The sequence below is a fragment of the Meles meles genome, chromosome 1 (genome assembly GCF_922984935.1).
Source record: "Meles meles chromosome 1, mMelMel3.1 paternal haplotype, whole genome shotgun sequence".
Taxonomy (NCBI): Eukaryota; Metazoa; Chordata; class Mammalia; order Carnivora; family Mustelidae; genus Meles; species Meles meles.
Genome location: NC_060066.1, coordinates 144,689,601 through 144,717,580, shown reverse-complemented (window position 1 = coordinate 144,717,580; position 27,980 = coordinate 144,689,601). Strand labels below are relative to the sequence as shown.

At 38.1% G+C, this 27,980-nt stretch overlaps 1 protein-coding gene across 3 annotated transcripts in view; it reads right to left on the bottom strand.

Annotated features, from left to right (window-relative positions):
* Positions 1–27,980, bottom strand: part of DDAH1 (dimethylarginine dimethylaminohydrolase 1) — a 134,289-nt gene that overhangs the window by 40,830 nt on the left and 65,479 nt on the right. The window lies entirely within an intron of this gene.

Below are 27,980 nucleotides of genomic sequence, written 5' to 3'. Positions count from 1 at the left end.
ATTTTAAACCTTAAATCAGTTAGTCAGTCAGTCAGTCTTTCAGTGTCTTACATACACTGAGGAATATATGGAAGAAATATCAGTGATAATAATCAGCAACTTGAAATCTCAGCTCACAGGACAGTCATTGTTCTGTTCAAATATTTTTTAAAATGTCAGAACATTTAAGGATTCTCTGTAAGTCTGAACTGTTAATTAAATTTAATCTAGATCCCTATGGGTGCTTAACAAATACAATAATTGCAATCAAACCAAAGAATACTTGAAAAATGAATATCAGGGACTTTGTAGGATTGCAGGGTATAGTCTAAAGCGCAGAGATATTCTGGGCTGAATTAGGGAATACTTCTAGTGAGGTTTATTTTTAACGCAAGAAAAAAATTTAAGGCATAACAAATGCCCTTTGGAATTCACAGTTTAATTCAAGTCCTTCCAGCAGCTCAACAATTTAAATATTTCTGTAGGTCTGAATAACCTTTGACATGGTGAAGACATGCAACGAAAAAACATGAATAGGGGCGGAAGGGAAAACAAGAGATCACATGATACTGAGAAAAGGAGGTAGTTCTGCCAAAATGCAGCATGCCCAGAACACATACTGAATTGTCAATGAAGAGTTAGGAGACACAACTACAGTAGAGTAACTTCTAAAGTAATACAAATACAGAACTATTCTGACAACAAGGGTGACATTCACACAGTCAAGAAGAAAAGAAGATACAAATTAAAATAAATATATCATCTCATCCTTGTCCTGGAGCTCATGTAAAAATTCCACAAACCAGAGTGACTTAGAACAATAAATAATTATTTCCATGGACAAAATGGTCTTCATGTTGTAATAAATATATCTAGCGTTCTCTTAGTGGAATAGATTTTTCTATATAACAGGAAGGGGAATCATTACTGTAGCATAAAAAAAGAAACAAAATAACCTTTACCATGGCTTGCAGGGCTATGGTGAACACAAGAAAACACACAACTGTTTCCTTCTAGCATCTGCCTCTGGGACTATGGAAAATTCTCTGAGCTTGGAGAGAGATCTTTAGAATGCAGCCACTGTACCTTTGGTCTCTCTTATGATGCTATTGCTTCTATTGTAACTTAATATTTCAAAAATTACTAGGAATACAGCAATAACGTGTATTTTGGTCTGAAAAATGCACATGTAACTTTGTTCGATTCTTAAGAGTTCCAAGAGGAACTTTATTCGATTCTTGGGAGTTTAAAGAGAACTGAAGTAGGGAGGCTGATATATACCAGTTTCAGAAACACTGTATTTCTTTAAAAGTCCTGTGTCTTTCAAATTAAAGTTTTAGAGGATAAAATGCTTGTGGTTTCTTAAAAGTTAAAACAGCTGCACCAGTATGAAAAAACTGGATTTTGCGCAAGGCCTGTACTTTTTTTTCTCCTTAAATATTCAGTCACATCTATATAAACAAAATCTTCAGGATAGATCCACAACACAAACATTGATGATACCATATTGCTTTCAGAGTTAAGGGTATGGACAAGTTTAAAAATCTGTTAAATGTCAAGTAAATAGCTCTGAGGACTGTAGAACCATATGGCATCGAATCGGCAATGCTAACTCCAAGGCAATTTCTGGAGAAGAAACAAGAGAGGCTGAACCCGGAGGCTGTGCACGGAAAACCGCAAACTCTTGGCATTGTGGTTCTGCGAAGCACACCAACTCAGCCGCAAACAAGGCCCGGTATTGCCCTGACACATGGACCCGGATAGAGTCAGTTATCCAGGCAGTTAGAATACTAAATGTAACTATATTGGTGGGAATTTTTGCAGGAAAAGATCCAAACCATGAGCCTTCAAAGAAACTGCCCGTTCTGCGGTTACACAGCCATGGTTAATGTTGACTTAATTAACTTTCAAGGGGGAAAAAAAAGTCTAAACAACACACCCACCTTTCACTGAGACACTAACCTTGCAGAGTGGAATTTAGTATTACTCACAGTGGAGAGAAACTGTCAGACAAACAGCATTAGCTTTAAAGGTTGAGTTGAATAGTTCACTTTACCCCCATGAAATGAGAAATAAAAGGGTAAATTAGAGAAACAGCCTTAATTAATTTAAAACCTACCAATATTATTTTCATACTCTAAAGATTGGCCAGGCCTTTCTTCCTCCTCTCTTCACTCTGCATGCACTTTGCTTCATTCTTTTACTCTGTACTCCCATTTCTTTTTGCCCCCTCTTTGCTCCTCCCAAACTTTGCTAAAGATTCCTTCCCTGACCACAGTGGGTTCAGACCACCTCTGTGGCTTCCGACCACCCAAACCGCATGTCTTTCTCAAGAGCTGGTACTAGTATTGAGGTCATTATTGTTTCCTTTTCTTCTTCCTTCCCTCCCCACCTTTTTTTCTTCCTTCTTTCTTTTTTATCCCTGGAGTACTATTGTCAAAAACTGTGGAGCTCTTGGGGTTACACAGAATGCCCTGGGAATGTCTGCATAGTGTAGTGTTATCCCCTAGGACTTGGGATTCAAATCCTGGTCTGCTACTTATTAGCCAGAGACAGCTTGTTTAACTTTCTGAGCCTCAGTTTTCTCATCTTTAAAACTGGTAGTTAGTTATAACAGTATCAACTTTCTCCTTCCTCCTGATGTTGAAATAGATGCAAAGCACTTAGCACATTGTTATTGCTCAATAAATATTAGATAGGACTTCTATCATTTTGATGAATATCGGCTTATGTGGACCCAATGATAACTAAGTATTTATATAAGTACAATGAAACTGACCGACAAAAGAAACCTATTACTTCTTCTTACATTTGGACACATTTCTTATGTTTTTCCCGTATGACAGGTCCCATCTGCTTTCCAGTGAATTCAAATTACAGTCTTTCTGCAAAGCCAATGTAAAGTTAGAGCACATATCCTGAAGACACTGAAATTTAAATCATGATGGTTTGATTTCCTCCCAGCTCCTGGAATCTGTCAGGCTATGTGGCAGATTTCTTGTATAATCTCTGCTTTAAAACAGCCCCCTGGACATCCTACATAGGGTGGGAAGTCTGGTAAGATGTCCCACAGGATTCAAAGGAGCGTCAGCCAAGATATACCATTTGACCCCAACTCTTCTTTGCTTCTTGCAAAACTTCCCCCAGATACAAAATACTAAAACAAATATAAAACCTTACACCGTTTTATTGGGAGGTTATATTCACAATAGCTTGCAAGAGCACTGTCATTAATTCAATATTCTTTACTTAGAGGGTGGTATTTTCCAGTTGGTCCTGTCCAAAGTTGTCTTTGCTGCCTATTTTCAACTATGTCCACTTCGAATGTTCCACTTTTTCACTTTGGATGTCGTGAATGTGCTCACAGGGGCTGATGAACAGTTTTGTGCTGTGATTCCATCAAGAGTCTGCACTGACTCGTTTGCCAAACTGCTTTCCTTTAGCTGCTTCTGCTCGATGGGGTTCTAGATGTTTTGATTACAAATGAGATCCTTGGCATTGGCTTATCTGTGGCCGTTATGTCTCTGTCCCTCACAGACCTGCCATGTGTTGGGAGCTATGTTATCAACACTATTACCACTAGATTTTCAATGCCCATTTCTATGTTCCAAGTCCCTTTATTACTCATCATATTCTAAGAGCTTTAAAATTATACTGTCATCTTAATCACACTCTATCTAGCTCTTAAAAGCTGAATAGCAGCAGCATGGTTTTGTTGGTAGTAAATAGTTTCACTTCTCAATTTGTTGCTGATTTTGTTTTGCCTTTAAATGTTAAGTGTAACATGTAGATAATGCTGAGGGAGCATTTTCTGGTGGAGACTTAAGGTCTTTATCATGCTTTTAGATATCCTTTCTCATTTAACCAACAATTCAGTTCAACAAACATTTAGTAGACGCCAACTTTTTTTTACAATGAATCCTGGAACACTGAAAAATAAAATAAAATAAAATAAAATAAAAATAAATAAATAAACTTTAATGTAAAAAAGAAAATCAAGCTACAAATATTTAGAAAAACACAAAAGCAGTCTCTGTTCCTGGGAAGATAACAAGCCAGGGGGGGTGAATATACCTTATGGATACTGGTGATAATGAAATACTTGTTGGTGTTGGTAGTAAGGATAGACATTAGTATAACCATTTTACATATGAGTAAACTAGGCTAAAGGAGGTTGACTGATTTGCTAAGTCAAGCCTCCTGAGTCCATGCTCATTCTTATGTTCAAATTCACTGCACTGTGTGATTAAGTTTTTTTCTGAAGTTTCATCACAAAGCAAAGTCCACATCAGAATTGCAGCTCATGCCTTCTGTTTTCCAGCTCTGTATATTTAAGTCCACTTGGTATTACAAGATCCTATTCCAGGTGACTCCAGATTCCATGATCTCTTCGTTTCAGAGATGAGTGACATTTCTGTATACTAGGGCCTTAGGATGCTAAGGTACAATATAATTAAAATGCTAAGTAATAGGAACAGAATGTATGAACCACATCGAGAATGCTCACCAATGACAGCTTACACATGAATCACCCCCTCGCCCCCAACTTTGGGATGCCTGAGGTTTGTTCAGTGGTTTACTTCTTAACTTTTCCACATGTGCTAATTAAATTATTAAAACTAACCAGACCCCTACCCCCCAAAAAAAAGAAAAAAGAAAAAGAAAGATCAAGGGAGGCTTAACATACTAAATGACTCGGTCTTAAAAATTCCTAAATAGCAATATATTGGAATCCTTTGCTGTTAGAAGGACAAAACTCTTAGGAGAAATTTAATTAGCAATGATAACAGCAAACATTTATGTAGTCTTCCTATGTGCCAGACACTCTCTTAAGAAACCATATTTAACTAATCGAACCCTCATAATCTAATAAAATGAGTATACGCATTACTTCTGATTTAGAGATGAGGAAGCAGAGACACAGGAGGTGACTCGTCCAAGGTCTTCTAGCAGCAGAGCTGAGATCTGAACTCAGAGAACTTTACTCTGAAGTTTGGGTTCTTTCCTATACATCTTGTCACTAATGACAAGATCATTTATATATCTATTATGTAGTCAAATGAAAATAAATATTAGAAAAGATTATGAGGGGGCGCCTGGGTGGCTCAGTGGTTTGAGCCGCTGCCTTCGGCTCGGGTCATGATCTCAGGGTCCTGGGATCGAGTCCCGCATCGGGCTTTCTGCTCGGCAGGGAGCCTGCTTCCCCCTCTCTCTCTTTCTGCCTGCCTCTCTGCCTACTTATGATCTCTCTCTGTCAAATAAATAAATAAAATCTTAAAAAAAAAAAAAGAAAAGAAAAGATTATGAGTATCTATAATACCCTTACAGATTATGTTCACTTTATTTATTTGAACAAAAATGTGTACTCAGACATTCTGGAGGAATGGGAGTTGGTGAGGTGGGGGAGGCCACATACTGTGGTAACGTGAAATTATGTCTGGTTTCTAAAGATCCTAAATTTTGTTTTCCTAAGCAAATACAAACTAATGAATTTTGGGAGCCACTACTAAGTCCTCCTAATTGCTAGATCAGATTATGAGAAAGAGTTATTTGCAGAGGAATCTTTAGACAGTCAACAAACGTTTCTTAATTACAGTAAGATTACAAATGCACACAGGCATGAAGATAAACACCAAATCATGTCACCATACCCATTCCAAACCAACTCAGTCAACTGGGAAAGAGTCTGAGAATCTACCACATTGGGAAGTATGGAGGGAGAACTCTAAGATAACCAAGACTGCCACCACCCGACGTATATGCCATGCACAAATCTCTCCCTTTGGGTGTTGAAAGAACATATAAGTATGATGAGATATCGCTCCTGTGATTAGGCATGTTTTATGTCACAGTTAAAGATATTTTGCAGATGCAATTAAGTCTCCAATCAGTTGACCTAGATTAATCAAAAGGAAGATTATCTTAGGTGTGCCTGACCAAATAAGTGAGCCCTTAAAAGGGAGTTTACAGGTCAAAGACAAAGAAGTCAGAGAGGAGATGTCCTATTAGTCTGGAAAAAAGCAAACAGCCATGTTGAGAACTGCCTACAGAGGGATTCCTACAGAGCAGCCTCTAGGACCTAAGAGCAACTCCTAGTCAACAGCCAGCAAAAAAACAAGGACCCTTGATCCTACAACCACAAGGAACTGAATTTAGTGTACAACCTGAATAGGCTTGGAGGAAGATCTAAACTTCAGATGAGACCAGAGCCCCGCCAACAACCAGGCATGCCATGCCCAGACTTCCAATCTGTGAAATCTGTGAGTTAATAAGTAGGTATTCTTTTAAGTGCTATGTTTATCATAAGCATTTACACATCAATAGAAAATGAATACAGAAAGCCCCAAATTTAAATATCCTTTATTTTAAAAATTTATTTATAATGGCCTTTGGTCAGAAGCAAAATGTTGAGCTGCTTATTTCCAAATTGTTTGTCCAGAATATGGTGCAACTTTCTTGAGATGTTCCTAAGAAATTCCAAAGAAGACAATGTTATAAATGAGCCCAAGATCCCCAACTTCCTTAATCCATTATTTACTGAAATGTTATAGTTATATTTTAAAATACGGAAAACAAGTTGCAATACTGTTTTTTTTAAAGTTACAAATCTAATACACTGCTCATAGAAGTGAAAACCATAGGGCACCTGGGTGGCTCAGTGGGTTAAAGCCTCTGCCTCCGGCTCAGGTCATGATCCCAGGGTCCTGGAATGGAGCCTGCATCCGGTTCAGCAGGGAGCCTGTTTCCCCCTCTCTTTCTGCCTGCCTCTCTGCCTACTTGTGACCTCTCTCTCTCTCTCTCTGTCAAATAAATGAAAAATATCTTTAAAAAAAAAAAGTGAAAATCATAAAAGTATATACGTAAGTAGTAATACTAAGTAAAAATGTGCCTTGAGCCACCTCAATCTTATTCTTAGTTTTGTTCCTTCAGTAAATATGAAGTGTCTGTCCTGAGATAGATACCATGATAGACAGTGATCAGTGGTCACAAAAAAATAAACATGACCCCTTCTATATAGTGCCTTTAGGGTAACAGATGCTAAAGATTCACCAAAATCAACATATAGTTACACATTATACAGTATACATTATGATAAGGGCTATGCAGAAAAACAACAGTGTTCTTTGAGAACTAAGGGTACATATTCAGGGAGTCAAGGAAGGTCACTTTGAGGAAGTAACATTTAAACTGAGAAATAAAGATGTTAATAATGGTTATCTATTCCTGCTAGTGGGTCATCTGGAAATCTTCCTTAGAAATAAAATGGGTTTCTGGATGATTCTCAGATCATAAACAGCTTCGCATAATATATGAAAAATCAATTAAGGGCTTACAGTACTAGGAAAATGGTCAATAGAACTGGAAATTTTTTATTACATTAAAATCTTCAAAAGTTATCAGACAGAGTCAAGTAAATGTCATTAATCCTGTGATTATTCTGGGAAATCATGATATTCATGATGGCAAACACGTATGAAAGTTTTATAACTACCTCATTCATTTTTCTTTTATTGAGTTTTAATAACGGTTGCAAGAATGAAATTTCTGAATCACTTCCCACACATAATTAAATATCCATTGCATTTTCCCTATTGATTTCTCGGATTTCTAAACTTTTTAGTTTATCTCTAGTGATATGGATTTCTAAATGTATTGGCTTAGCTCTCGTGACAAGTTCTAAAAATTAACCAGGTCATTTAGCATTTTGGTTTTCATATTTGTAAAATGAGGGGGTAGATCTTAAAAATGACATCATTTCCAGTTCTAGATTTCAAAGAGTTGTAGTCTCAAAATGGTTTTTGGCATTCATAACTGCGACTCTAGCTGTAATTCTATTTCCCTCCAAGAGAGTTTACTGAAAACATCCCAGATGGTTATTCATTCATAAAGTATTCTGATGTTTAACAAAATTTCAGTCAGAAGCAAGAAGATGAGTATACGGGTAGGGGGAAGAGATGGCAAACTCAAAAGTAGATTTAAAAATCCGAGTAAGGGGGTGCTTGGGTGGCTCAGTCAGTTAAGTGCCCTCAGCTTGGGTCATGACCCCAGGGTCTTGGGATTGAGCCCCGCATAAGGCTCCCTGCTCAGCAGGGGAGTCTGCTTCTCCCTCTCCCTCTGCCTCGGCTTGTGTGCTCTCTCGCTCTCGTTCACTCTCTCTCTCATAGAAATAAACAAAATCTTAAAAAAAAAATCTAAGAATAAAACCCCTCAGAAACCAACAGACGGATTCTGTTGTAGTGGGGAAAACTATATCTAGAAAACAAGGTGTGTGTCAACTTAACACGAACTTAAGATACTTTGTGGGTTTTCTTTTTGTTTTTAGTGCTGCTAATTATTACTAACAGTGATAATAATTACACTATGTAGAGCATCCATAATTTTCTTATGAGAAAACAGCTGTCATGCCCTGCTTAGCTGTTAACCTCTGCATACTTTCTCATATCCACATGTAGTAGAGGAGACTTTAGCTTTGGATTTATACCTCCCCAGTTCCCAAGATCAGTAACCATCTGAAAAAGGAGGATCTAATAAGCTCCAGGCCAATCCTCCTGAGACTGACCATTTAGTCATTCTTTATGTTTTGTTCCATTTTAGACCATATACCTAGTTGCTACTTTGGATCATTTTCCTGTGAGCCCTGTTCCAGTAGCTTATCCCAATCTCTTCCTATGAGGAGGGACCTTTTCTGTGCTCTCTCTAAAGATCTAAGCCTTCATCCCACAATCCTGCACTGTAGATGGGCTTTCCAGGTGCACCTACTCCATGCAAGTGGGGCTTGTCATCTCCCTCCATCTCCTCAACGTAGAATCAGTATTCCCAACTTTTAACTACTCCTAACTCTGGCCCTCTCTTACAATATTAATGCCACAGACTTAACTTACCATCATTATAATATGTAAAATTTATTAAGCTCTTTCTAAGTGCTCAGCACTGTGCTAAGTGATTTTACATGGGTTACCTTATTCAACAATACCATATTGCTTCAGGTACCTCCTACTCTGAATCAGTCATGGCGGTTCCATCCCTCTTGCCAGGGACTGGCAAAAATAACCTAACTTTAGCCACCAAGGGGAAGTCTGTTGAGAGGCTCCTGGAGGTGTAGGAAGAAATGGAATCCCACCTGTTCTTTTGTACATTGCCTTGCCTGGATATGGAAGCCAGCACTGGTGCTGGTTTGAGAACCCATCTGTCATTAAAGATGACAGGGCAGAAAGATGGAAAGAACTGGGTCCTTGGTGACATTGCTGAACTGATGAGTCAATCAATTCTGGCGTTCTGAATTTCTTAGCAAACGATAGTTTTCATTTCCTTAACCAGTTGGAATTGAGTTTGTTAGCTGCAGCTAAAAGCAACTCATTTACTTATATAACGAAGCTGACAAGCAGTACCCGAAGAGTCTATAACAGCAGACCACATCACTAAAACCCATCATGTTCTGATGTAGAAACAACTATTACACGGAGCGTTTTTCTTTCTCTAGAAATGCACCATGACTTGCCATTCAACAAATGACACCCTATGTAAGGTGTTATTTTAACTGATAATAATTAGTATCAGGGCTGTTAAGAATGTTGATCAAAGGCCACTGGTGACACTAAGACCATACTGTCTATAGAAAATAGCAAAATAATAATCTATAAAGCCAAAAGGAAGTATTATACTGCCTCAGTTCTGTAGATAAAGCACAGTTGTTACAGCTCTGTCTGTCAGAGTTGGAAGTTAATGTCCAACACTCTCATCCCTGAACTAGTACTCAGATCTGGAGGACATGTGAATAGAAAGATTTGACAGAAATTCAGAAGGAAAACTAATGGGGCCCCAGTACCCAGGAGAGATAAAAACAGCTCTGAAGAAAACTGGGAAAGATACCTCTCATTATCGAGAAATTTCTAGATATTCAAAGGTCCCTTCCAGGAAACTGGACAGCTGCCTGTAAATGAATGAACCTGGACAACTTTCTAAAATCAAACACAAGAATAAACTCAAAATGTATTAAAGACATAAACATGAGATCTGAAACCATAAAAATCCTTGAAGAGAACATAGCCAGTAGAAGTAATTCTTTCACATCAGCCATAGCAACATTTTTCTAGATATGTCTCCTAAGCAAGGGAAACAAAAGCAAAAATAACTATCGGGACTATACCAAAATAAAAAGCTTTTGCACATCAAAGGAAACCATCAATTAAACAAAAAGACAACCTACTGAATGGGAGAAGATATCTGCAAATGATATATCTCATAAGGGGTTAATATCCAAAATATGTAAGTAACTTATACAACTTAACACCAGAAAAACCAAATGATTCTATTAAAAAATGGGCAGAGGAAACTGGTGCAGCCACTCTCGAAAATAGTATGGAGGTTCCTCAAAAAGTTAAAAATAGAACTACTCTATGATCCAGCAACCGCACGACTAGGTATTTACCCAAAGAATGCAAAAATACTAATTCAAAGGGATCCATACAGCATTATCTGCAACAGCCAAATTATGGAAACAGCCCAAGCATCCATTGACTGATGAATGAATAAGAAAAAAATATATATATACATCACATTTTCTTTCTTTTTTTTTTCTGCAATGGTACTTTTTTTAAAAAAATTCTTTTCAGCATAACAGTATTCATTGTTTTTGCACCACGCCCAGTGCTCCATGCAATACGTGCCCTCCCTATTACCCACCACCTGGTTCCCCCAACCTCCCACCCCCCGCCCCTTCAAAACCCTCAGGTTGTTTTTCAGAGTCCATAGTCTCTCATGGTTCATCTCCCCTTCCAATTTCCCTCAACTCCCTTCTCCTCTCCATCTCCCCATGTCCTCCATGTTCTTTGTTATGCTCCACAAATAAGTGAAACCATATGATAATTGACTCTCTCTGCTTGACTTATTTCACTTGGCATAATCTCTTCCAGTCCTGTCCATGTTGCTACAAAAGTTGGGTATTCATCCTTTCTGATGGAGGCATAATACTCCATCGTGTATATGGACCACATCTTCCTTATCCATTCGTCCGTTGAAGGGCATCTTGGTTCTTTCCACAGTTTGGCGACCGTAGACATTGCTGCTATAAACATTGGGGTACAGATGGCCCTTCTTTTCACTACATCTGTAGAGTTGGGGTAAATGCCCAGTAGTGCAATTGCAGAGTCATAGGGAAGCTCTATTTTTAATTTCTTGAGGAATCTCCACACTGTTCTCCAAAGTGGCTGCACCAACTTGCATTCCCACCAACAGCGTAAGAGGGTTCCCCTTTCCCCACATCCTCTCCAACACATGTTGTTTCCTGTCTTGCTAATTTTGGCCATTCTAACTGGTGTAAGGTGGTATCTCAATGTGGTTTTAATTTGAATCTCCCTGATGGTTAGTGATGATGAACATTTTTTTCATGTGTCTGATAGCCATTTGTATGTCTTCATTGGAGAAGTGTCTGTTCATATCTTCTGCCCATTTTTTTGATATGATTATCTGTTTTGTGTGTGTTGAGTTTGAGGAGTTCTCTATAGATCCTGGATATCAACCTTTTATACACCACATTTTCTTTATTCTACTGTTATTTTATTCTATTCAATGCCATGCTATTCTATTAAATAGAATAGAAGACTACTCAGCCAAAAAAAATGAATGAAATCTCGCCATTTGCAATGACATGATGGAGCTAGAGAGTATAATGATAAACAAAATCAGTCAGAGAAGAACAAATATCATATGATTTCATTCATATGTGGAATTTAAGAAACAAAACAAATGAACAAAGGGGAAAGGGAGGGCAAACCAAGAAACAGACTCTTAACTATAGAGAACAAACTGATGGATACCAAAGGAAAGTCGGGTTACATAGGTGATGTGGATTAAAGAGTGCACTTGTGAGGGGCACTGGGTGATGTTATTTCTAGAGCCTACAATAGTGCCAGGTGTGATGTTAAGGTGTTGAATCACTATATAGTACACTTGAAACTAATATTACACTCTAGGCTAACTAACTGGAATTTAAGTAAAAACTTAATTTAAAAAAATAAACAAAAAATGGGTAGAGGACCTGAATAGACATTTTTCCAAAGATGACATATAGATGGCTAATAGATGCATGAAAAGATGCTCAGCATCACTCATCATCAGGGAAATGCAAGTCAAAACCATAACGATATATCTCCTCACACCTGTCAGAACAGCTAAAATCAAGACGACAAGAAATAACAAGTATTGATGATGAGGATGTGGAGAGAAAGGAAACTTGTGCACTGTTGGTGGGAATGTAAACTGGTATAGCCACTGTGGAAAATAGGATAGAGGTTCCTCAAAAATTTAAAAATAGAAATATCATATAATCCAATAATGCCACCATTGAGTATTTGCCCAGGGAAAATTGAAACTCTAACTCAAAAAGCTATATGCACCCCTACGTTTATTGCAGGGTTATTAACAATAGCCAAGACATGGAAGAAGCCTAAGTGTCCATCAATAAACGAATGGATAAGGAAAATGTGGTACACACACACACCCCCACACACTAAAATATTACACACCATAAAAAAGGATGAGATCGTGATATATGAGTCAACATGGATGGACACAGAGAGAATTATGCTAAGTGAAATAAGTCAGACTAAAAAAGACAAATACCTATGATTCCACTCATAAATGGATCTAAAAATATGAACTGAAAAAAAGCAAAATCAGAACTATAAATACAGAGAAAAAAACTGATGGCTATCAGAGCAGAAGGGGTGGGGAATCGAGAAAAATGGGTGAAAGGAAGAGGGAAATACAGGCCTCCAGTTACGGAACGAGTAAATCATGGGAATAAAAAGAAAAGCATAAGGGATATAGTCAACATTGTTACACTGTAACAGTGACGTAATGGGACAGATGGTAGCTATACTAGTGGTGGATACAATATAATGTATAAACTTGTCAAATCATTATGTATACATAATTATGTGTACATTATGTGTGTATACATTATGTATACACACAATGCAACATTGTGTGTCAACTATACTAAAATACAAAACAAAACAAAAAAACTAAACCAAGAACAAACCAAAACAAAAAACAAAAAAACAAACAAAAACCCAGAGGTCCCTCCATATGTCACAACAAGACAGTTTCCCAGAAGACGACTGAAAGTAACATTTAGCTTTTTAAATGAAAAACAAGGCAGGAGCTCTGCTGGTCTTGTCACTCTCCTGACATATAATGTACTAATTCAAGTGGCCCATTTCCTTGTTGACAATAATGACACAATACATGTACTGAGTGTCTAAGAGCCACTGACATTCTGTCTGCCAAAAACAAACAGAAATAGGATTTGTCACCAAATACCAAATAAAAATAACTGTCAGCTGCTAAAAGGTTTGCAAAATTTAGTATGTTAAAACTAGGGAAATGACAAGGTTCTAAAACTTTAAAGTTATTTTCCCAAAAGTCGAGAAACATAAAAATTTGGGGTACACACCATCCAAAATAAACACCAGACATAGAACTTGAAGTGCCCAAAATGTTCAATCAATTCAGAGAGGCTGTATGCTGCCATTTATAAAGGCAAACAGGTGTAAAGTATGACAAATATTTTGTATGTCCAGTACACAGCTAATACTTTGTAGGCATTTAGCTGCCTTAAAAGTCTTCCAGGAGAGCCCTGGGCCCACCCCAACTACACACGCGGGCTGGGATAGATATGCCTTCCGTGCACTCCCATGTTTCCCAGGGCATTCTACTAACAAAAGATCTGGCCACAACAGACTCTCCTTATGTTTACTGAATGAATGAATAAATGAAAAATTCTTCATGTTACACATAATTTCTAGAAATGTTATAATAAACTTATGCCTCACTTAAAAATAGCACTTTGGGGGCGCCTGGGTGGCTCAGTGGGTTAAGCCGCTGCCTTCGGCTCAGGTCATGATCTCAGAGTCCTGGGATCGAGTCCCATATCGGGATCTCTGCTCAGCAGGGAGCCTGCTTCCCTCTCTCTCTCTCTCTGCCTATTTGTGATCTCTCTCTCGCTGTCAAATAAATAAAATCTTTAAAAAAAAAATAGCACTTTGTCTAGACAAGGCATAGCTGCAAGGTGGGGTGACCGCTTCTAGACAGCTCTTAGAATACTTCAATGTTAAGCAGATTCATCTTTATTTCTAAAGACCTCCAGGGGAGAAAACTGTCCTTGGTCTATTTGTCACAATAATCACTTAACTACCAGTCTTCTCTTTACCATCTTTAATGATTTCATTCATTTATCCAGTCATTCTTTTTTTTTTTTTTATCCAGTCATTCAATAAATATCTATTCAACATTCTTAACACACCTGCCACTATTGTGGGCCCTAGAAATCAGTCAAGAGAAAAGATCTTTGTGTCTATTCTTGTGGGTAAATGGAGAGATAGACAATACATAATAAATAGAAAAATATTAGGTAGTAGTAGTTACCATACAGAGAGTTAATTCAGGGCATGTGACATACAGGCGTACCTCATTTTATGGTATTTCACTGCGCTTCACTTCTACTCTTTTATAAATTAAAGGCTTATGTCAACTCTGCATTGAGCAAGACTATTAATGCCATTTAACCAATAGCATGTGTTCATCTTGTGTCTCAGTGTCACATTTGTGTAATTCCTACAATACTTCAAACTTCTTCATTTTGGGGGGTGGTGATCTGTGATTAGTGATCATTGATGTCACCACTGTAGCTGTTTTGGGGAGCTATGAGCCACACCATTTAAGTTGGTGTACTTAATTGATAAATGTTGTATGCATTCTGACTGTTCCATGGACCAGCTGTTTCCCCATTTCTCCCCCTCTCCTCAGATCTCCCTGTTTCCTGAGACACAATACTGCAATTAGACCAAATGATAACTCTATGAGGGCCTCTAAGTGTTCAAATGAAAGGCAGAGTCTCACTTTAAAACCAAAACTAGAAATGATTAAACTTATTGAAGAAGGATGTCAAAAGCCAAGTTAGGCAGAAAACTCGGCCTCTTGTACCGACCAAACAGCCAAGCTGTGAATGCAAAGAAAAAGTTCTTGAAGGAAGTTACAAGTGTTACTTCAGTGAACACACAAATGGAAGGAAAGCAGAACAGCTTTATTGCTGATATGGAGAAAGTTTTAGTTGTCTGGAAAGAAGACCAAACCAGCCACCACATTCCCTTAAGCCAAAGCCTAATTCAGAGCAAGACCCTAATTCTCTTCAATTCTGTGAAGGGTGAGGTGGGAGAGGAAGCTACAGAAGAAAATTTTGAAGCAGCAGAAGTGAGTTCATGAGGTTTAAAGAAAGAAGCCTTCTCCAAAACATAGCAGTGCAAGGTGAAGCGGCAAGTGCTGATGGAGAAGCTGCAGCAGGAGATCTAGAAGATCCAGCTGTAAGAACTCATGAAGCTGGCTACACTCAACAACAGATTTTCAGTGTAAATGCAACGGTCTTCTACTGGAAGAAGATGCCATCTAGGACTTTCTTAGCTAGAGAGGAGTAGTCAATGCCTGGCTTCAAATTTCAAAGGACAGCCTGACTCTGTTGTTAGGGGCTAATGCAGCACACACAGCCCCGTCAAATCCTCATTTTAAGTCAAAGCCATTGCTTATGCACCATACTGCAAATCCCAGGGTTCTTAAGAATTATGATAAATCTATCAATACTTTATTAATGGAACAATATAGCCTGGATGATGGCACATCTGTTTAAAACAAGGTTTACTGAATATTTTAAGCCCACTATTGAGAACTGCAGCTCAGAAAAAGATTCCTTTAAAAAAATATATTGTTATTGACAATGCACCAGGTCACCCAAGAGCTCTGAAGGAGAAGATGGACAATGAGATTAATATTGCTTTCATGCATGCTAATACAACACCCACTCTGTAGCCCATGAATCTACACGTAACTTTGACTTTCAGGTATTATTATTCAAGAAATACATACTGTAAGGTTGTACGTGCCAAAGATAGTGATGCTTCCGATGGATCTGGGCAACATGGATATGGAGAACATTTTGGAAAGGATTCACTATTTTAAATGCCATTAAGAACATTGGTGATTCATGGAGAGGGCTCAAAATATGAACATAAACAGGAATTTGGAAGATCGACTCATAGATCGACTTTGAGGGGCTCAAGACTTCAGTAAAGGAAATAACCACAGATGTGGTGGAAACAACAAGTGAACTAGAATTAGAAGTGAAGCCTGAAGATGTGACTGAATGGCTGAAGTACCATGATTAAATCTGTGTGGATGAGGAACTGCTTCTTATGAGAGAGCAAAGAAAGTGGTTTCTTGAGATGGAATCTACTTCTGGTGTAGCGCTCTGAAGACTTGAAATGATAACAAAGGGTAAACGGTATTATGTAAACTTCGTTGATAAAGCAGTGGCACGGTTTGAGAGGATTGGCTCTAATTGGGAATGAAGTTCTGTTGGTTAAAATGCTATCAAACAGTATGCCGTGCTACAGAGAAATTGTTGCTGAAAGGAAGAGTCTTGACGTGGAAAACTTCATTGTTGTCTTATTTTAAGAAATTACCAGAGCCACCCCAGCCTTCAGCAACCACCACCCTCATCAGATAGCAGCCATCAACACTGAGGCAAGGCTCTCCCCCAGCAAAAGGACTCACTGAAAGCTCAGGTGATGGTTGGCATTATATTCTTAGCAATAATGTAGTTTTCTTTTTATTATTATTATTATTTATTTATTTGACAGACAGAGATCACAAGTAGGCAGAGAGGCAGGCAGAGAGAGAGAGGAGGAAGCAGGCTGTCCACAGAGCAGAGAGCCCGATGCGGGGCTGGATCCCAGAACCCTGGGATCATGACCTGAGCCGAAGGCAGAGGCTTTAACCCACTGAGCCACCCAGGCGCCCCAATAATGTAGTTTTCAATTAAAGTATGCATATTTTTTCTTAGACTTAATGCTATTGTGCACCTAACAGACTACAGCACAGTGGAAGCATACCTTTTATATGTGCTGGGAAACCAAAAAATTCAGTTGGCTCACTTCATTGTTGTGATGTGGAACTGAACATGCCATATCTCTGAGGTGTGCCTAGAAAATGAGAGGGCTCAATTGGAAGGTCAGGAATAGCCTTTCGGAACATGTGACATATGTATGAGTCGATGAAAGAACCAACCATGTTGCCATCAGGGAGAATGTTCCAACAAGAGCCAGTGCAAACATCTTAAGGTGGGAACAAGCTTAATTTGTTCAAGGAACAGAAAGACAGCCAGTATGGGGCTAAACAAACAGGGCAAGTGTTATGGGATGAATTGTCTCCTCCCAAAATCCATATGTTGTAGTCCCAATCCCAGGGGTTTTGGAATGTGATTGAATTTGGAGATAAGGCCTTTAAAGAAGTAATTAAATTAAAACGAGGCCATTTATGTGGATCTTAATCCAATATGACTGGCATCCTTATGAAAAGAGATTAGGAGAGAGACGGGTACTAAGGGAAGACCACGTAAAAACATAAGGGGAGGGTGGCCATCTGCAAGCCAGAGGGAGGCTTCAGGAAAAACAACCCAGGTAACACCTTGATCTCAGATACCTAGGCTCTAAAATTTTAAGAAAATAAATTTCTATTGTTTAAGCCTCCCAGTGTGTGGTACTTTGCTATGGCAGCTCTAGAGAATGAATATAGCAAGGTACTAAATAAAGCTGGGGATGGAAGGAGAGGACAGGCCATAAAAAAAACCTAGTAAGCTAACATTAAGGGTTCGAATTCTAAATGTTATCTGAAACCACTGGAAATTTACAGGAAAGAGTGACATAATCTAATTTACAAAGATAATTCTGGCGAGCTGCTTTGTGGAAAATGGACTGGAAGGCAAGAATGGAAGCAGAGAATTCAGCTAAGAGGCACTTACAGGAGTCTGAGCAAAAGATAGCGGTGGGATGGACAAATGTGATGAGAGTGGAGACCAAAAACAACAACAACAACAAAAAAGAAAAAACGCAAAAAACTCAGAGATTTTGGGATGTGTTTTGAAGGAGAGTTGGCAGGACTTGGTGGTAGATTAAATGTGGGAGTGAAGGAAAGAAAAGAATCAAGAATGACTTAGATTTTTGACTGGAGCATTAGGTGGATGACAGCACTAATTCCTGATACAGCAAAGGCAGAGGAAAGGAACAAGTCTAGGGAGAAAATTCAAGAGTTCTGTTTTAACCAAGCTGAGCTGGAAATGCCTTCTAGATATTCTCCATATGGAGAGATCACCACATTTGAATATATTAACCTAGCCTGTGGGGGTGTAGTCAGAACTGGAAGTAAGACATAAAAGCAAGGGAAATTAGAACTATCCCAAACTGTGTTCTGCAGGAAGTGATGTGAGAAATCTGACCTTGACAATTCCTCTTAACAACTGTATTCCAAGAAACAGACTCCTGGAGATATTTTTTGAGCCATTCCAGTTGCACAGTATGGTGGCTGGTTACAACAATGGAAGGGATAATCCCCCTTTGGCAGGAAAAGACTACTTATGCACATATATTTTGATTTCACAGATACCACCAGGATAAAAGTTCTGGAAAAAAAATAAGTGGATTGTAATGAACTTTCTGGATGTAATAAGTATGTTAAGGCTTCAAGTGCTACTTACTGTCAAATGCCTGTGCATTTTCTTATTAGATTCAGTTTTGTGGAAGCTATAAAACACAGCAGTAGTATAAGATTTCATTTGTTCAGAAACCATATATTTTGAAATTGTGATCTCTTTGAACAGGAGAGAGGGTGAAGTTCGTTAAGCAAACAGAGTTAGCAAGGCGATAGGAAGAACAACTTTCAAATACATTTTAGATCAATTAGTCCAAAATAATTGTACCAAAGCACCATTGGACTGAATGGATGCTTGCTGTGCTAATTAAAACATTCTTACTCTTTTATTCAAGTAGGTTTGCTAAAGATCTCAGTTTAGAAACCCTTCATTAGTACATCCTAAATGACTGTCATATGTGCTAAAAATGAATAAGGCTGCTTATCTTTTAAAAATATTATACTTACTAATTTTTACCAATTGAAACTAACTTTCTTCACAACTGGTATATGTTGGTACTTTTTTAACTGTACTACATTGCCCAGTGTTCGAACACAATATTTAGGATGGTTTTTGGAATGCTGGGATTATTTTTGGGGAGAATGCGGCTTTTCTTTTTTCCTTCCTAGTCCTAGATTTTTTTTATGTGTTGTGATTGCAGCCTTCATTAGAGATGGTTGTGATGGGCTGCAGTCACTGTTAGTTGAGGACATAGTAATTCATTCTGAGAAGTTGGCTTCTGATTCAAGGCTGCAGCATGGCAAGTGATTTTGTAAATATTCACCTTTGTCATATGTTTAAACATTTGCTTCTCCTAGAACTTATTTAAAATATGTTAGTGAAAAACCACCAGCTGAATATTTGTATGCTTATAAATAATGACAGGCTTAGTTGTATGAAATGGCTAGTTTCAAGAAATGGTTCTTGTTTTTGACAGCTGTCCAAGTTCTAACACAGTGGTAACAAAAATAGTGAGTAATTTCTCTTCTCCGTTATCGAATCTGGGTATTCTCAGCTGGACTTAGACTGGAATAGTTTGATAACATTTTCCTAATAGAAACATTCCAGTCAACGTTTTACCAAGGAAAACTAATTATTGTCTAGCTGGTGAGTTTTGCCTTTCCCAAATTGTTTCAGAAAAATATGGCAACACTCTTGTCCTTACAGTTTTCTCTCTCTCTTTTTTAAAGTTTATTTCTGTTTCCAATATATCACTAAGTATTAACTTTTAACTAAAACATTTATCTGAGGAATAGCTACTACTCCCTTCTATGACATGGAATGCACTTTGTAGCTTCTTTGGGGTAATTCTCAAAGTACCTTAATGCCATCTAGATGTTCTTCTTATGAGGCAGTGCATGATGAAATTAGATTCTCCTAAATGTCATTGCCCCTATTTATTGTCTTTTTCCTTGAACCAGGGCTGAGCTGGCTAAGTTCCATTGTCTCTCAACCAGATTTATTATGGATCAGATGCATTCCATTTCACGACAGGAATGTGCTTATTATAAAATGTACAAAGCCTATAGTCTAACAGAGCACAAACTCTGTTGGCAAAAACCAGTTTGTTTAACAGTGGGTATGCTTTGTAAAATCTTTGAATGTATCTGAACTAAATTTAGTATCCAATAAGTTGACACTCAAATCTTGAAATAAAGACCAAGTGGACACAGTAATGTTTATGCTAAACACAAAGCTAAATGCATTTTAGCATTACACAAATATACTCCCTACGTATTTCATATTGACAGATAGTTAGCCAGATTTTCTTTGCTTCAGTTTCTCTGGGGGTAGTGCCTCAGGAACTTTTAAAAGTAGATTAATTCAGGTCTTCAGAGGAGCACAATTTAACAAACTCTTTAGTGATTAATATCATTTAGTTTTTGTGCAATGAATGGAAGTGTATCCTTATAAACACCCAGGGAGAAACCAAGAGGTATCTCTAAGAATAAGAAGAGTATGGATAAGTTTTAGCTGTTAAAAAACTAAATTACAACATTTTTTTTAAAAGTAGGATGTTAACAAGGATTAAAAGGAAATGTGCACAAATGAAGAGAGCTACGGTGGGTCAGTGAATAATATTTGTGTCACCAATGGAAAAGCTGAGAAATACCTGAACATTTAAAACTCCATCTACTACCTACAACTATAGTAACCACTCCCAAGGCAGATCTGTGCACAGAGGACGTGGCTGGCTAATGCACGCTTTCTACTATTCTAAACATTCAAATGCTGATGTGATTCTGAGTAAGAAGAGTGGACCATTTGTAGCCACATTGTTAGGAGTCTTTTTCACTTCAGTTACCAGCCCCTGGTAAATGGAGTGGTTCACTCCATTTATTTATTTATTTATTTATTTATTTTTTTTAGTGGTTTACTCCAAACCTGTGGTTCACTCCATTTAGGCTCTCACTGTATTGCTTCTGTGGGCAATACACTTGACTGGACTTGAAACAGTCCTGGTCCAGCTTTTGCTCCTGCATTTCTAGTCCACGCAAACACTTCCACAAACACTGGCAGTGCGTCTGTCCCCAACAAAGTGGCATTCTTTTGGCTTTGTAACTATGCCATTAGTCACCCAGTTTCTTGCCCTTCAGTTCTCCTAGACCAGTGTCCAGGGCATTTCCAACTGCAGGGAATATTTTTTTTTTTTAAGATTTTATTTATTTATTTGACAGACAGAGATCACAAGTAAGCAGAGAGGCAGGCAGAGAGAGAGGAGGAAGCAGACTCCCTGCCGAGCAGAGACCTGATGTGGGGCTCGATCCCAGGACCCTGGGATCATGACCTGAGCCAAAGGCAGAGGCTTTAACCCACTGAGCCACCCAGGCGCCCCCAACTGCAGGGAATATTTATCAACTCTCTGAGAGGTCTCTGTAAAATCTACTCTCCCTAGACTTGAGATGAAAAAGGTAGCACAACCCGTTCCACACATTCAATGCAGAAAAATTAGAAAGTAATGATCAGTAAAAATAAAACCATTAAAAACATTGTAATCCCAATACCATCTACAGATACCACTATTAATAATCTGTCACATAAACTTTCAAAATTTCCTGTATTTATGAAAATGTTTTTCTGCTCATGCTATTATAAAATTACACTATAAATACCAATATTCCATATTTAAATAAAATACAGGGCACTGTTAAATAAGGTAATTTAAGAATGAATTCACACTTAAATTGAGATTTTGCAATGGATTTCTTAAAAAATTATCTTCTGAAAATGGTCTTTTGTTGTAAGGTACTTCCAGATACCATTAGTAAGGCTCCTTGTATTGAATTTCAGAATACTTCAATACTTTTATCCCTAAGCAAAGATTCAGATTTTTACAGTGGTAAAAACAGAATTTGAGAACAGCTTTATAAAACATTTAAATATTTAAAGAAGTACTTCAGGACCAATCCGGGAAAGAGTTAAAATTTGAGGATACAAATCTATGTCTTTTCTAAATATGCATGAATCAGATTGGAGAAAGAAAAAAAAAAACTGAAATATTTAGCTGCCAAAAATAATCTGTTCTGAGACACTAGTAAAGATTTTCTTCTGTGATGATATGAAGTTTAAGTCTTGAACCAATTGCTGGGAAAGTAACTGTGCAACTGTAAAATAATTAATTATTAAATTTTAGACAGAAAGAGGTCCTCTGTTCTTTGTGGAGATTCAGAGCAGACCCAGAATACACCCAGTGAATCTGGGTTCTCAGTATGTTGAATATACCTGATATCCCATAACACCCGGCGAGGCTGCCAACTCCTTGTCCACACGGACTGCATGCCATGGAACCCATTTTATGTTTCAAAAGGATTTAAAATTCATGAAGCTTGTTGAAAGCTCAGCTGTCACATTCAACTCATTCCAAAGTGTATGGGAAAAAGAGCAGAGCAGACATTTCAACTGAAGCTATTATTGCGCTTGAATAACCATATTCCATTAAATTGCTAATAAACCTACTAGAAGATGTTGATCACATCAACCATACAGTTTCATTCTTTTCCTTTATACCAGCTTGCTCCATTTCGTTTTATATAGTATTACTCTTTCTGTGCCCTTTATTCCAAGGTTGCCCAGGATTCAAAGCACTTATTCAGTAAGTTTGTAATCCAGTTTAGTGTGCTATTAACAGAATTCTTTAGAGAAGATCATGGAAAAAGAAAAACTTATTTTTGGGTCAGTGACCAATTTTAAAGGAAACACATACTAAACCCGTTTAAAGGAAAAGGTCAGGATCCATGAGGTATTAAGGAAAGAAGAAAAAGAAAAAACATTCATTTTCACAATTTTCCGACATTCCTTAAAAATAAAAACAAGCCTAAGTATGGAATGGCAAGGTCCCGGTTCCCCATACTGTGGTGAACAATACTGCCATTCATAGGAAGTTAGAAAGCAGGGGTTTTTCCTCAACACCAGGGAAGTTTTGCCTTTCCTTCCCTTTATTTACTCTGAGGTTCAAAACTGAACCCTATAAATCTTGAGTTAGTCTCTCAGAACAAATAATAATATAAAATGTATTAAATGCTTTCAAGTTTGCTTCTTACTAGCATAACTAATTAACTCCCTCTCCATTACAAATGGCTTATTAAGCCACGGTGGTGCTAGTGTTAAATAATGAAAATAAATGAAGCTGAATATAGATTCTATAGAATTAGGCATTTTTAAAGAACTAATACATGATCTCAGTAAGTCTATCGGATGACTGAGTTAAATAGTTTAGCCCTCACTTAAAGATTCATTGAAAACATACGATGGGAAAAAATCAAAGTTAAGGGAAAAAATGTTGTAATTTTAAAATTCTTTCATTAAACAGGAAACAGTTTGTTTCCTGTAATTTTTTTTTCTATTCAGTATATATATCTAAGAGCCTTAGGAGAAGGGATACATATCCCCAAGCTCAGGGTACCTAATATTTGTCTCTAACTAGTTTTCCAATGGATAGAGTTTGAAGTACCATTTCTTTCCATAGAGCAACTGACCATTATCAGAAAGTTTGAGCTTTTTTTTTTTTTTTTTACTAGTAAAGCCAAGCCAAATAAAAGTAAAATTTACTTTCTGGATTATCTTATGATTGGAAAATATTTGTGTCTATCTTTTTACTTTTTATTTTTTTAAAAAGATATTTATTTATTTGAGAGAGAGTGAGAGAGCGCACGAAAGAAGGGGGAGGGGCAGAAAGAGAGAATCCTGAAGCAGACTCCCCATTGAGTGTGGAGTCCAACCACACAATCCACATGTCGAGGGGCTCCTATGGCTGGATCCCAGGACCCGGGGATCATGACCTGAGCCAAAATCAAGAGTCGGCCACTTAACCTACTCAGCCACCCTCTAACTTTTTAGAATGACCAAGATTAGATGTAGTGAAAGAGCTTTTCCTGCAGATTCCTCTCTGAAACATCTTAACGAGAACACATAAAAACCAACTCTACATCATGCACAAAGCTGTGGTAGAGAGGAAGTAAATGTTAAAGCAGCAATAATATCATTCAACAAAAAACGTGAGTAACAGCCCAATATAAAAAGCTGTGAAATTACAGTAATTTTACAACCCATCAGAAACAGCAAAACACACCATTACTTTAATAAATATTTGTTGATCACCGAACAGATATCAAAGCTAGGTGCAGATATATGTGTGATAAGTTTCTGAACTGAAGAATTAAATGAAACGAAACTAGCACATGATATAATTCACAGAATCGTGAAATATTAAAATCAGAAGAGATCTTAGCAGTCAGAGATCAGGGAACCAAGTCCCATTAACTTTAAGTAACTTTCCTCAGTCAGAGATTCTAAAGCACGACTTAGAACCCAAGGCCCATATTTACAATATAACAAGATCTTGACTCAGTAAAAAAAATATATATATATTAAAGATATTTATTTATTTGCTAGAGAGAGAGAGGAAACAAACACAGAGAGGGGGAGTGCCAGGCAGAGGGAGAAGCAGATTCCCTGCTGAACCTTACGTGGGACTCCATCCCAGAGCCCTGGGTTCAGGACCTGAGTCAAAGACAGATGCTTAACTCACCCAGGCAGCCCAGTAAAAATGTTTTTAAGACAAATAACCGATGTTAAGAAGACTAACATAAAATCATTTCTACTTAAACAGCATGAAAACCGTTAATATATAATTATATATACATATGAACTTAAATTATCTTCTTAGACTCAAGTACAAATTACAACATTTCATTTATAAAGTCTTCATTTTAGCTGGAATTTCACTTTCTGTGGCATGAAATGAGGAAGCATCTGCCATCTGATGAAACAAACCAAAGATCACAGAATAGCTGTGGCTTGGTACTGGAAGAGGGGAGTGAGGACCATGGCACTCTGCGACATTATCCTGGCAGGCGCATGTTTAGATATTTCCGCATAATGCAGAGTTAGTGGCCCAGGTGTTTTTCAACTGTTTTTCAACTGATAAGAAAAAATTTAAAGTTAAAGCTATTCACAATGTCTGCCAGATTTTCCCTAAATGATTCTTTCGCAAGGCAAAACATAACTTCCTCCCTGCCAACGTACACACACACAAAATACATTTACGCCCATGTACAATAAGACTTTTGAGTAATCCGAGAATTGAAGATTTGGCTTCTTAAATAAATTGACAACTTCTCTTCCTTTTCACCTTATCCACATGGAAAATTGAAAAATATATAGTATAAACCATGATACAGTTTTTGTATTTGATTTCTCATCTGATAGCTGGACATTTTGAAAATATATCTAAAATGAATAGTAAACATGTGTCATATGAACAGAGTTTTTGACCTAAATATGAGATAATAATTTGTGCTGATTTTTACAGGTGACTTACTGGACTCCATTCTATTATTTCAGCCATAGTCCACATATTGCATTTTACAAAGGACATAAGTGAAAAATGATTTTCTTTGATACGTATGGGTGGGTGTCAAATTTTGCAAACCAGAAAGGGATAGAAGAAATTAATTAGGGTGAAGAAAATCTCCTCTATTAAAGGCAAAATTATAGAGAATATTATATATCTTAATAGAAGATATTATATATTTTAATAGAAGCTATTAAGAGAGAGTCCTTTGGCATCTTCTCCTTAAAGCTGCTCCTTCATAAGCTTTCCCCCAAATGCGCCACATGCAAATGTTAGCCTTTTTTTAGGTGCTTAGCATGTTTCTACTAATAAAAATTTCTAGTAATCTATTGGGAAGAGGATTGCATTCTGCTCTAGAAGGTTTATCAAAAAACAGCAAATTAATACCCTGCCTATGGAGACTGGGATTCTTTTTAACAAGTGAAAATCCTGGCACATAAAATACCCTATTCTTGCATATGAAATAAGCATCCAGACAGCTGTTTTTTGATACCACTAAGCCAAGCATAACAGGAGAAGGCTCCATATATTTACTAGAAACACTGCAGAAAATTTACAGTGACAGGTAAATAGAAAAGCCACTAGAATAATGCATAGTTGGAATTCTAAATTAAAAAACAAAACAAAACAAAAAAACTTCCAGGAGTGCCTGGGTGACTTAGTCAGTTCAGTGTCTGTCTTTGGCTCAGGTCAGGATCCCAGGGTCCCGGGATTGAGCCCCACATAAGGCTCTCTACTCAGCAGGGAGCCTGCTTCTCCCTCTCCATTTGCGTGCTGCTCTGCCTACTTGTGAGCTCTCTGTCAAATAAATAAATAAAATCTTAAAAAAAAAAAAAAATCTGGGGCGCCTGGGTGGCTCAGCGGGTTAAAGCCTCTGCCTTCGGCTCAGGTCATGATCCCAGGGTCCTGGGATTGAGCCCTGCATCGGGCTCTCTGCTTGGCTGGGAGCCTGCTTCCTCCTCTCTCTCTCTCTGCCTGCCTCTCTGCCTACTTGCCTACTTGTAATCTCTATCTGTCAAATAAATAAATGTTAAAAAAAAAAAAAAATCTCCAGGGGCGCCTGGGTGGCTCAGTGGGTTACAGCCTCTGCCTTTGGCTCAGGTCAGGATCCCAGGGTCCTGGGATCAAGCCTGGCATCAGGCTGCTCAGCAGGGAGCCTGCTTCCTCCCCCTCTCTCTGCCTGCCTCTCTGCCTACTTGTGATCTCTGTCAAATAAATGAATAAAATCTTTAAAAAAAAATCTCCAAAGGCAAATTTCAAAAAGATTTTACCTTTACCATGTCTAAATTTCTAATGTGCTTTAAATGCAAAAATACATCTTAGGGACACATAGGTTCTTAAAAATGTGATGAAGATCATTGATTGCTCCATTATCTGTGAATAAATTATTTGGTCATATTCCCACTGGACACTGATGGCATTGTTCATGTTGACTTCTCTAGCCATATTATATTCTGGTTCTGACTGTTAGATCCCTTTGCACTATTGGATCTCTACTTTGTCTGCCTATCTTGTGCGTGCACACGTGCACACACGTTTTGAGATCTCTCCATTCTGGCTGGTAGGAATACGAACTATTCCCATCTATTTTAAGTTCCAGGAAATTTTTTGGCCTATTTTCTAGTTCTCTCTCCAGTCTTAAGTACTTGCTTTTATGCATGCACAGACAAATTTATAGCCAAAGACTGAAGGAGAAATTCTGCAGATGTCTAGAATACTCTCTTCATGTAGCACACTCACCTCCTGAATTCTGTCCTGAAATTCTTATTTTTTTCAAGATTTTATTATTTATTTGACAGACAGAGATCACAAGCAGGCAGAGATGCAGACAGAGAGAGGGGGGGGGAAGCAGGCTCCCTGCTGAGCAGATAGCCCGATGAGGGGCTTGTTCCCAGGACCCTGAGACAATGACCTGAGCTGAAGGCAGAGGCTTAACCCACTGAGCCACCCAGGTGCCCCTGCCCTGAAATTCTTGATCTCCTCTACCTCTCATCTTATCCTCTGAACTCAGCAAGACCTCTGACCTCTGTTCTGTTCCCCTTATCCCCTGAGTGGCTGGAAACGGACTCCAGACAGTGAGCTGGGACAAGTGAAGATCTCACTTCATTTGTTTCCTTTCCCTCAGGGATCACAGTCCCATACTTCCTCTTCTACACTGTCTGGAAACCAGGGATTCACATAATTGGTCCAGTTTTCTAACTATTCACAACAAAAGGGAAATACCTGTAGGCTTTCATGGCTAGAAAAAAGGCTAAAGCCCATACACTCAAACATTGTAACTTAATTTTCCTAATGACCTCGGTGACGACATTCTACAATTTCTCCTAACTCAAGTGATTTTTTCTCATTAAAACAGCGAGGGCGGGGGGCGCCTGGGTGGCTCAGTGGATTAAGCCGCTGCCTTCGGCTCAGGTCATGATCTCAGGGTCCTGGGATCGAGTCCCGCATCGGGCTCTCTGCTCAGCAGGGAGCCTGCTTCCCTCTCACTCTCTCTACCTGCCTCTCTGCCTACTTGTGATCTCTCTCTGTCAAATAAATAAATAAAATCTTTAAAAAAAAAAACAGTGAGGGCGGGGCACCTGGGTGGCTCAGTGGATTAAAGCCTCTGCCTTAAGCTCGGGTCATGATCCC